General features: G+C 41.1%; 1 pseudogene; it reads right to left on the bottom strand.

Annotated features, from left to right (window-relative positions):
* Positions 1-4,391: 4,391 nt before the first annotated feature.
* On the bottom strand, positions 4,392-9,097 carry LOC119287785 (annotated as a pseudogene).
* Between the last annotated feature and the right edge of the window lie 360 nt (positions 9,098-9,457).

A 9,457-nucleotide genomic window follows, 5' to 3' on the forward strand; every position in this document is an offset into this window, starting at 1 on the left:
CCCTCATAATTGGCTTGTCAATCTGCATTCAGACTTTGATCCTCAGGAACCTACCAATTGTGCTTTCGTCCGCTCATGTATCCGCCTCCACAAATCTGCCGATGATGTTGCCAATATCCTCTGTCGATTCCTCATCATCATGCCTAATGGGAGGTTGAAAACCCTAACCTGGGTCGGGATATCATTGAAGGTAAAGTCTTCCGGACGCTTGCTAGGCATGTACTTCTCTACCACCACCAACTCCTTATCAAACATCCTCGGTCCGTTCTCCAATGCCTTCCTCTTGCCCGACTCCTGATGAAACATGAAAAGAAATTGGTTTACCCCAATCTCTATGCAGGTGATCCCCTTGATCGGGCACTACACTTCCCCAAGGTGAGACAGATCACATCCATATGAGCCAATATTTCGGACATGACTTTGCCCACCGCCTGGATTGCCACCTCCTTCCCTTTCTCCCTGGTCGAGAACCGGAACTTGACTCCTTTCTTCTCCTCCTCCGACAGCTTCAACCCCCGCATCAACCCTGCCACTCCTTCCATCTGTTCCTCCTTCCCCCCTCACTTCCTCCTACGGTGGATAGTGTTTTACGACTGCGCGCCCTAGGGAGCACGCAAAAGGCCTCTGGTGGATGGGAACTAGAATCAAGGACAGAAAACGATCGCGGAAGGGGAGATCCGATGCGTGTGTGGGACTGAGGAACCCTAGATCACGAGACTCATGACGATATCGCCTCGCGATCGCCTCCGTGATAGCCGGACAAGACGCTAATCGTCACCTACGTGGGACAAAGCACTCCATTCTTGAGGACAGGTGCTAGCTCGGTGGTTGCCACTTTCTTTTTACTTCCTCGTAATACTAAACAAGGGTGCATCATCTTCATCCACGCGATCCTCTGCTCGATCTCATTGTAATGGGGTCCCGCCTCTCCATCAGTCCATCACGCATCAACCAGGACCATTTCCACCAGGCTCAGTTCTACCTATAGTTTGCTGCTAACTGTTTGATAGGTATCCCTTTAATTTTGTTCTTTTCATCATTTGTATTTGTATACCTGTATATTAATTGGTCTAGATGTCTTGTGTTTGAAGATCTAAATAAAATCCTGTAGAGAATATGATGAATCTCGTTACCAGAGACATGAGCTTTTTTTTTAATGAGCGGGTTTAATTTGATGTCATAAAAAAGTTGTAAATAAGTTGATTATAGTTTTATTTTCTAGGGAAATAGTCCTCATTTTAGAGTTTGGCACAGGGCCCCGAATTCTGCCGGCCCGACCCTGTCGTGTGTAGTGGTAACATGTGTTCGTATCAATGTCTCAGTTGTAATGACATGATGGTTGCTCTATATATAAAGCATGGAAATCCTTCTTTGTCGGTACAACCCCCTAGATGTCGCCATTGCCAGCTAAGAGCCAAAATAGGGAATCCCCCTCCCGGCGCATCTAGCAAGCCTACACGTGCATCCGCAGTGACCTATGTATGGCATGGTCGAGGGGCTCATAGGTCCATGCCAATGCATATGTGCAGCCAGAAGGATTGCCCTTTACATTTCTCGTCCTAAGGATTACACATTTGCTTTAAATTTTGTAAAATGGTACGTACATTATATATATTTACAAAACTTTCGTTTCGGTACAACCCCCTAAACACATGAACGGACGAGATCTCTGCATACCACTTCATAATAAAGGGCAAGATGGTCTTTTTAGAAAATACGTCGCGTATGTATTATGCATACACGGCCCGGCGTATATGGTATGTTCTTTTTCTTTTTAATCTTAAAAAAATGTGCATCACATGAGGTTTGAAATCTCTTTCTTTTTAATCTTCAAAAATGTGCATCACATGGGATTCAAACCCTAATCCTCACGGTTTACTTGTAGTGTTAGTAACCAACTCGGATAGGCTACTTATCATGCCTACTTGCTTTCTTTTAAGATCTTATTTGGCAAATATAATTTCATAGTTTTCATTGTTTTGTAAAACCAAGTTTGTTCAGTTTTATTCTGGGTTTTTTCCCGGGTTTTTCCTGTTTTTTCAAATGTGTGAACTTTTTAAATAAAAAAATCTGTTTTGTGAACATTTTTTCAAATTTGTGAATCTTTTTTAATTTATAAAAAGGAGTCTAAAAAGTTGCAACTTTTTTTTGAAAATCTGAAGAAAAAAAATCAAATCTGTGAACCTTTCTTAGAATCGACGAAGTCAACCTGGTAGTGAGGTCAGGTTTAACCGGTTCAACCTCTATTAGACCCACACCCGAATACACTATTGGGTTAATCTCACGCCCATCACCATACCCATGGGTCTGTTGCCAGACCCGTACCCGAATCAGATGCATGACCAACCCACTAGGGCGCCCAATGCATGCAATGTTTTCATTTCTTTTTTAGCATTATAGCATTATAGCATTTCTCATCCCACCTTGTTAAATGACTAGTCGATGTTGGATTAAACGTGAGCTTTTTTTTTAAACAAATGTGAGCTATATGCACCGGCGCATGTGCACTATTGCTACTATTTTGGTATGGGCTGGTTGTTGCTCTAATTTGGGCCATAGCAAATGTGAACAAAGGAGTGCTCGTATGTGCCTGTTTTTTTTTTTGTTGTGACTGCCACAACCTACTACTAATATAGTAGCTAGATGTTGCACCTTAAGGAGTAGCTTAGCACGTGCTAATATATGTAGTGCATTTAGATAAAAGGCCAAGTGTGATGCAGCATAAATAATTTATTTTATTAATAATCATCTGAAAATAGGTGACCCATCGGGTAACCCACGGGCATAAACTTATGCACATACACTACCAACAATTAATCGGGTTATCCATGGGTAAAACCCATGGACGAAGTCGATGACCCATACCATACCCATTAGAGTCGGGCGCCCATGGGAGCGCAATTTATCAGCCTTTTTTCATCATGAAAACTCCAAAAAATGCAAAATTTGTTTAAAGTCAAAACAACTTGGTATGGTGCCTTTAATTCGTCATACAAGGCAATGAAAAAAAATTGCGATCATTTGACGAATGTGAAGAAACAGCATGCTATCAAATTGAGCTCCTAACCTGCCCGGAACACCCGATGTTGCACACGGTGTTCTTTGGACATTCTTAAAATGACCAAAATAGATATCCATGCTAGGTTTGAAGGGAAAAACAGGTATTTATAATTTAAATAGGTACTTAAAACTATTATTTTAAGTTTTTAGCATAACTAACAAATACAAAAGTGCAAAAATTGAAAACAGTAAATGCTTTCTTTAAAAGTGTTTAATGAATATTTGAAGGAAACAAGAATTTAAAATCATATTATTAAACAGTTACTTAAAACTGTTATTTTTGTATTCCAAATAATATTTCAAATGTTTGAACATGTTTCAAAAATATTAATAAATTTAAAGGGACAAAAGTGAATTAATGAAAAACTAGAAGAAACCCTGGAGAATAGAAAAGAAAAAAAAAAGGAACGCTTAGGCCTTGCCACGACATTGCTTCTGTCGACTGACTTTTGGGCCGGCGCAAGTGCTCATTGATTTGAAAAAATATCATCGATTCAAAAAATATCTCCGGTTACAAAATCTGTTCACAAATAAAAAAACATTTCATTTTTTCAAAATTTATTCGCAAATTCAAAAAACGTTCGGGCAGTTTCAAATAATGTTCGCGCTTTCTTTTGTTGGAATTAAAAAAATATTCATGTTTTCAAAAAAATGTACAGAAAGAAAAAATGTTTGGCGAAATTTAAAAATGGTTTCAAATTTTGTTCGTATTTTGTTGAAATTCCAAATTTGTTAGTGTTTCTAAAAAATGTTGAAGAAAATCAAAAGATGTTTGAGTTCAAAATTTTGCTGTAATGAAAGCAAAATGAAAAAAAAGACCAGGAAAAAGAAAAGGAAATAGTGAGGAAAATATCGGTTCGCTACAATAAACCGGTCGATGTGGTATAGTTCTTATAGTCCGCATTGTATAGTTAGACATTGAAGCTTATTATCTCGTGCGGCTAGCGACGACAGATTAGCAACGGGAGTTACATGGTTCGATGTCTTGCACTGTCATTCGTTTTTCAGTCAGTTTTGTTCATAAATTCAAAAAAATAGCAAATTTAAATTTATTTATAATTTTCAAAATGTTCGCGTGTTTGAAAAAATGTTCGGGCTTTTGTAAAAAAAATCCATTATTGAGCTTTGTTCTAAAAGTTCAAAAAATGATCATGTTTTTCTAAAAATGTTCAGGATTTTAAAAAATTGTTTCTATCAAAAAATCGTCACACTATTTTTAATAAATAAAATTTTAAAATTTGTTCGAGTTGTCCAAACTTTTTTTGGATTTTCAAACATTGCTCGCCTTCTAAAAATCTGTTCACAATTTCCAAGAAATGTTTGAAACAAAATTCAGAAACTGTCTGTATTCTTGTGGTATATAGTACTTAATATGGTGCGTTCGTTTCAGTTCAGCAATTGTTCCTTTCGGTTCAGCAATTCATGTTAGCTCTACTGGTTATTTGTGCTTCTCCCTCACAAGGAGGTCTGACAACGGCGGAGCTATGTTGGGGCCGAGGGGGAATTAGGCGGCAAAGAATTTATCTCCTACTGCAGAAACTGCTCAGGGTTCCGGAAAGGTATGCACCCCCAGCCTGAAAATCACACAAAAAAGGGCATGAACATACGTAGTAGAGCTCAACATATACAAAAACAACACAGGAGCATACAAAGCATGGAAATGGAAGTGCAGGTTAATGCCGATAGATTAAGCAATCATTTATCTTGGATATCATGCACATCGGAGGGTGAATAACATGCTGAACTTTATTCCTACACATAAAAAGCTCTTTTAAGTCTGTTTCCATTGAAGAAAAGCTCTAGTAAGACCAACAGAAGGAGACGAACTAAGTATGAGTCTGAGTAAACTACCATCAATTAGCTAGCGGCTTCAAATTCCACATCTAGTTGCTTACATGGCATAAATGTTAGCGGAAAACAAAGAAATTTGATTTTACATCTGATTATCAACTCCAGTATTTTTTTTATGGAATGCATGGTTGACTTAATAAAATTTACTGGTTAAATAGCTCCTAAGCATTTGTGGCTTTTCTATAGGAATAATAAGAAATTGCACGCATTAGCTGGTGCTAAATTCAACCTGTCGACTGAGCAGTGTTAAACATCATGTGCTATCGCACAAGCAGCAGCTTCGTTGTCCAAATATTTCAACAACTCATTCCGCAGCAGTGCTCACCGAGGTAGAGTACAAAAAAAACCATTTGATAACACAAGAAGTTTGCCAGTGTTACAAAAGAAAAGTTCAGAGCACAAGTTCCTACCTTAGAGCAGTGCAAAAGAAAAACACGTCGTGCTGTGCATGTAAATTATCATAAAGTATCAAGTTCAGTGTTGATACTTGAACAGAAACTAACACAATTTAGCTTTTCTCAAACAGAACATCAGGTTTTCACTGTATTCAACTCGATATGGCTTGTTAAACAACATTTGTTGATTCCCCTGATTTTGGCTGCAGCTAAGTTAATTGTCTATGTCGACTCACTACTTGTTTTGATTTGCAGTTCCTAGGATGAACTGGGTATCTTATTCATCTTTTCGAGTAGAATTAACATATACTCCGTATCAAGTTTAGCCCGAACATTTGCTGATAAATTGAAAGGAACAGCAATACATGGGCACATTGGGTTGTTTAATTTCCTTCAACCATAGATCAATACATGCACCAAGGTTAACATATCTAGAGTTTACATAAAATATGTAGGGCAATACGAGAAAATTAAATAACTTACAAAATTCAGAAAGAGAAAAGTAGGTGCTTCTCTGAATAAAACCCCAAAATGCATCAGGTCATAAATACTCGTTACAGAAGGAAGCTTCAGGGCATCATCAACTAACAAGGCCTTCAGAATCACGTGTAATATAGCAAAGGCCCAGCCACCATACTTGGTCGATCTCCTGGAAAGAAGAAGAAAGAAGTATGCATCTATATCCAGTTTCATCACATCTTCTCCTGGAAGAAAGAAAGCACCATCAATCTACAACATTCAGTAAATTACTTGAGGAAAGTACTGTTTTACTGCCCAGCCAATTCTTACTTGAGGAAAGTACTGTTTTATCAATTCATAATCACCTGGCAAGTCACCTCTTTCACCAATCGACTCTTTGTCCTCACCTTCATTGCATTAATCTTATTTCTATAATTCCCACAAGCTAAATTAGGCACGAGATAAGAGACACACAACTGATCTTCATTTCAAATCAGAGCTCTTTGCCACTCATAGCATGTGCCCATCTCCTTTGTGTTATGCAAGCACACAGCTGAGATTTCATTTCTTTCATTTCTACAACCTAACATCAGGAATAAACAAATGTGCATCATCCTCTCCTCACACAGCTTAATTCTTAATTTGAGGTAGACCAGCATGTCTACAATTTCTATGTTCGCAATTCTGCAAGATTTTATAACTACACTATATCTGACATATAGTACTTGCCTAGACTGAGATTTAACTGAAAAGAGTGTACGAAAAGATGACATTCAGTCCTTTACCTTTACCTTTACGAAGCCTTTTATCCCAAACAAGTTGGGGTAGGCTAGATATGAAACCCTTTCACGAGGACTTCCCAAGAGGTCACCCATCCTAGTACTACTCTCGCCCAAATGGGTTTCATACCCAAAAGACTGGCTAGTTTTTACGTTGGCTCGCCAAGCCTATCACAACCCTTAGATATGAAACCCTTTCACGAGGACTTCCTAGGAGGTCACCCATCCTAGTACTATTCTCGCTCAAATGGGTTTCATACCTATGGGACTGGCTAGTTTTTACGTTGGCTCGCCAAGCCTATCACAACCCTCCTCCTTTACCCGGGCTTGGGACCGGCTATGCCTAGAAGACATAGGCGGAGTTGAAAAGATGACATTCAGTATAACTGAGAAAAAAAATACTGTGTTCCCTTAAATGCTAAGACCAAGCTTGGTTAAGATATCATCCTTGGGACCATCTCCTCGCTAAGGTAACAGTCTTCGACATCTTCATTCTCTTTTCTCCAATTCCAGCATACACATCTTCAGAAGAGATTGTAACCAACACAACTAAAGCAAATATAAAAGAGCATCTAAAAGTGCAAATTTACAAAACAGAGCATGGCACATAAGACCCACCTTACAATCCCAAAACAAATATGCCAATGGATAAAAAATGTCATGAGCATCTATAGATAGTGCTAACAAAGACTAAAATGCCATAATCCTTTTTAATATTACCTTAACGTATTCCTGTATTGAATGAAATGCCCTCTACTTTTCAGCACCATACCATACAAGCAGCAATTTGCTTCTCCAGTACAAATACCAGGGCCTTTGATATATCTGTTAAGTAATACTCTTCATTAATATTTGAAAGCATGTGCAGAATGCCCTGATGTCACACTCTCTTAGTTCAGAATGCGTATCAATATGAGATGATGATGAACAAGTTCATACAATGTGATTCTTTCTTCTCTCTAAATGATGTAATAGACATACAAGTACTCTAAAATCAAATTATCAGTTTCATCCAGGATTGGCGAAACTGAATTAACATGTACCGGACATGCTATAGCAGATAACCAACATCTAGTTAGGCAAAGAACACTGAGACAAAAATTACCAGCTCACTACACGTAGACATACGCAGTTACCAATTCTCATAGCCCGTTATTGGTCATGTAAATCTGAAATTAGAAGGCACTTCCCCTACAAGTGTCAGCATAGTCTTTGGCAAGGCGGGGGCAGCTTGCTTGTATGGTCATACAAACCTTTCCATGAAAATCTTCCCAGTCACCGAGGCTACTAAAGAGTAGTTCCACTCGCGTTCCTGCTTCTTGGTTCATGTAAATCTGATTATCTGAATCTAGCCGGCACTTCACCTTTGCAAGCAGCCGCATAGTCTTCAGCGAGGTATGGTGCAGCTTCCTTGTGAGGGCATACGAAGTTCTCCAAGAACTCTTTCTCGGTCCATTTAACAATTGTACAGTAGCTTTGGTTGCGCTTGAGCAATCCATTTTCCATAAGAAACCTCAAAACATTGTACCGGGGCCTGAGCCGGCCCTCCAAGCTACGAGTGAGCATTTCTGGCCGATGAGCAATGTACGTCGGTTCCAACCCCACCTCAGCGATTAGGAACTCTGACAAGCGCTGTAGCACGTCATTTGACCTCCTCAGCAGAATCGGACACTTGGACACAGCAATGCCAACCTCGGTATCTGACCACCTAAGTGTCTTCTTCAAGTTGTCCAGTTTGGCAGCGATCTTGTCCTCGCTGAGGTATGAGACGGCGTGCAACGCTTGCCTAAACATTCCAGAGCCACGGGGCACACCTATACCTTCGGCGCACGCAACCTTCAACAAGAAACACTCTGGTTTGGCAGAAAGTATCCTCGGTGCATGGATGAAGAGCTTGGCAATATCACAAGCACCTAGCCCGCAATCTGCTAAGACCTTGAATTGGGCTTGATAACCCTCTCTAGGTCGGAGTTGAGGAAGCCCGAGCCGTATTTGAGGGGCCGGAACAAGTTGTCGATGGAGCCGAAGAGTGGCAGGTAGTACTCTATCTTGGAGACGACGGATCTGTGGCGCAAGTTGTCAGGGCTGAGCGAGACGAGGCGCGCAATCTCAGCTTGTGACAGGCCGAGGCCGGTGAGCCCAGCGACGACGGGGGACAGGGTTGTCTCCACGCCGGCGCAGAGGATCTGCGGGTCCCTGGCGACGACGGCCGCGACATCAGCGCCGGAGAGCCCGAGGCCGGCAAAGAAGGCGAGGACGGCGTCGGGCTTGGCGGGGGACTTGAGGTGGGACAGCTTGGTGGAGGCCTTGAGTGCCTGGGCACGGGTGAGGCCGCAGGTGGCGACGAGGTACTCCTCCACGGCGAAGCTAGGGTTCGAGGAAACGGCGGGCGCGGCGGCGGTGGAGAGGAGGCGCTGGAGAGAGAGGAGTGGGAAGGTGGAAGGAAGGGGCGGGCCGGAGAGGACGCGCTTACGGAGGTGGAGCATGGCGCCGCGACGGCGGCGGCGGCGACGGCGGCGGTGGGGAATTCCAATGGCGTGTGTGTCTCCGATGGTGGTGTGTGGTGGGCGATTCTCTAATTAACTTGGCTGAGCTACTAAGTAAACATCCAATCCCTGTCATCCAAATAACATCCAACGGCCTATTTTCGTCCACCCGTTGCCCCTAGCAACCAGCGTCCACCAAAACATGTTTCATCTCATAATAACGAAATTCTTCTTCTCCTATTTCTTTTCAAAAAAAAAAATCTTCAGCTCAAAAAAAGTTCTTATCTATTTTGCGAAAAACTGATAAGCATGGTGAAAATCTCACTGTTGTATTGTAAAAATGTAGGATGCTACGGTAGCAATTTTCATGCAGTCTGTGCATACTGCTACAACAATAAGGAGGATTGCGTTTAAGCATTGTTTTCGG

This window comes from Triticum dicoccoides, chromosome 4A (assembly GCF_002162155.2).
Source record: "Triticum dicoccoides isolate Atlit2015 ecotype Zavitan chromosome 4A, WEW_v2.0, whole genome shotgun sequence".
Classification (NCBI taxonomy): domain Eukaryota; kingdom Viridiplantae; phylum Streptophyta; class Magnoliopsida; order Poales; family Poaceae; genus Triticum; species Triticum dicoccoides.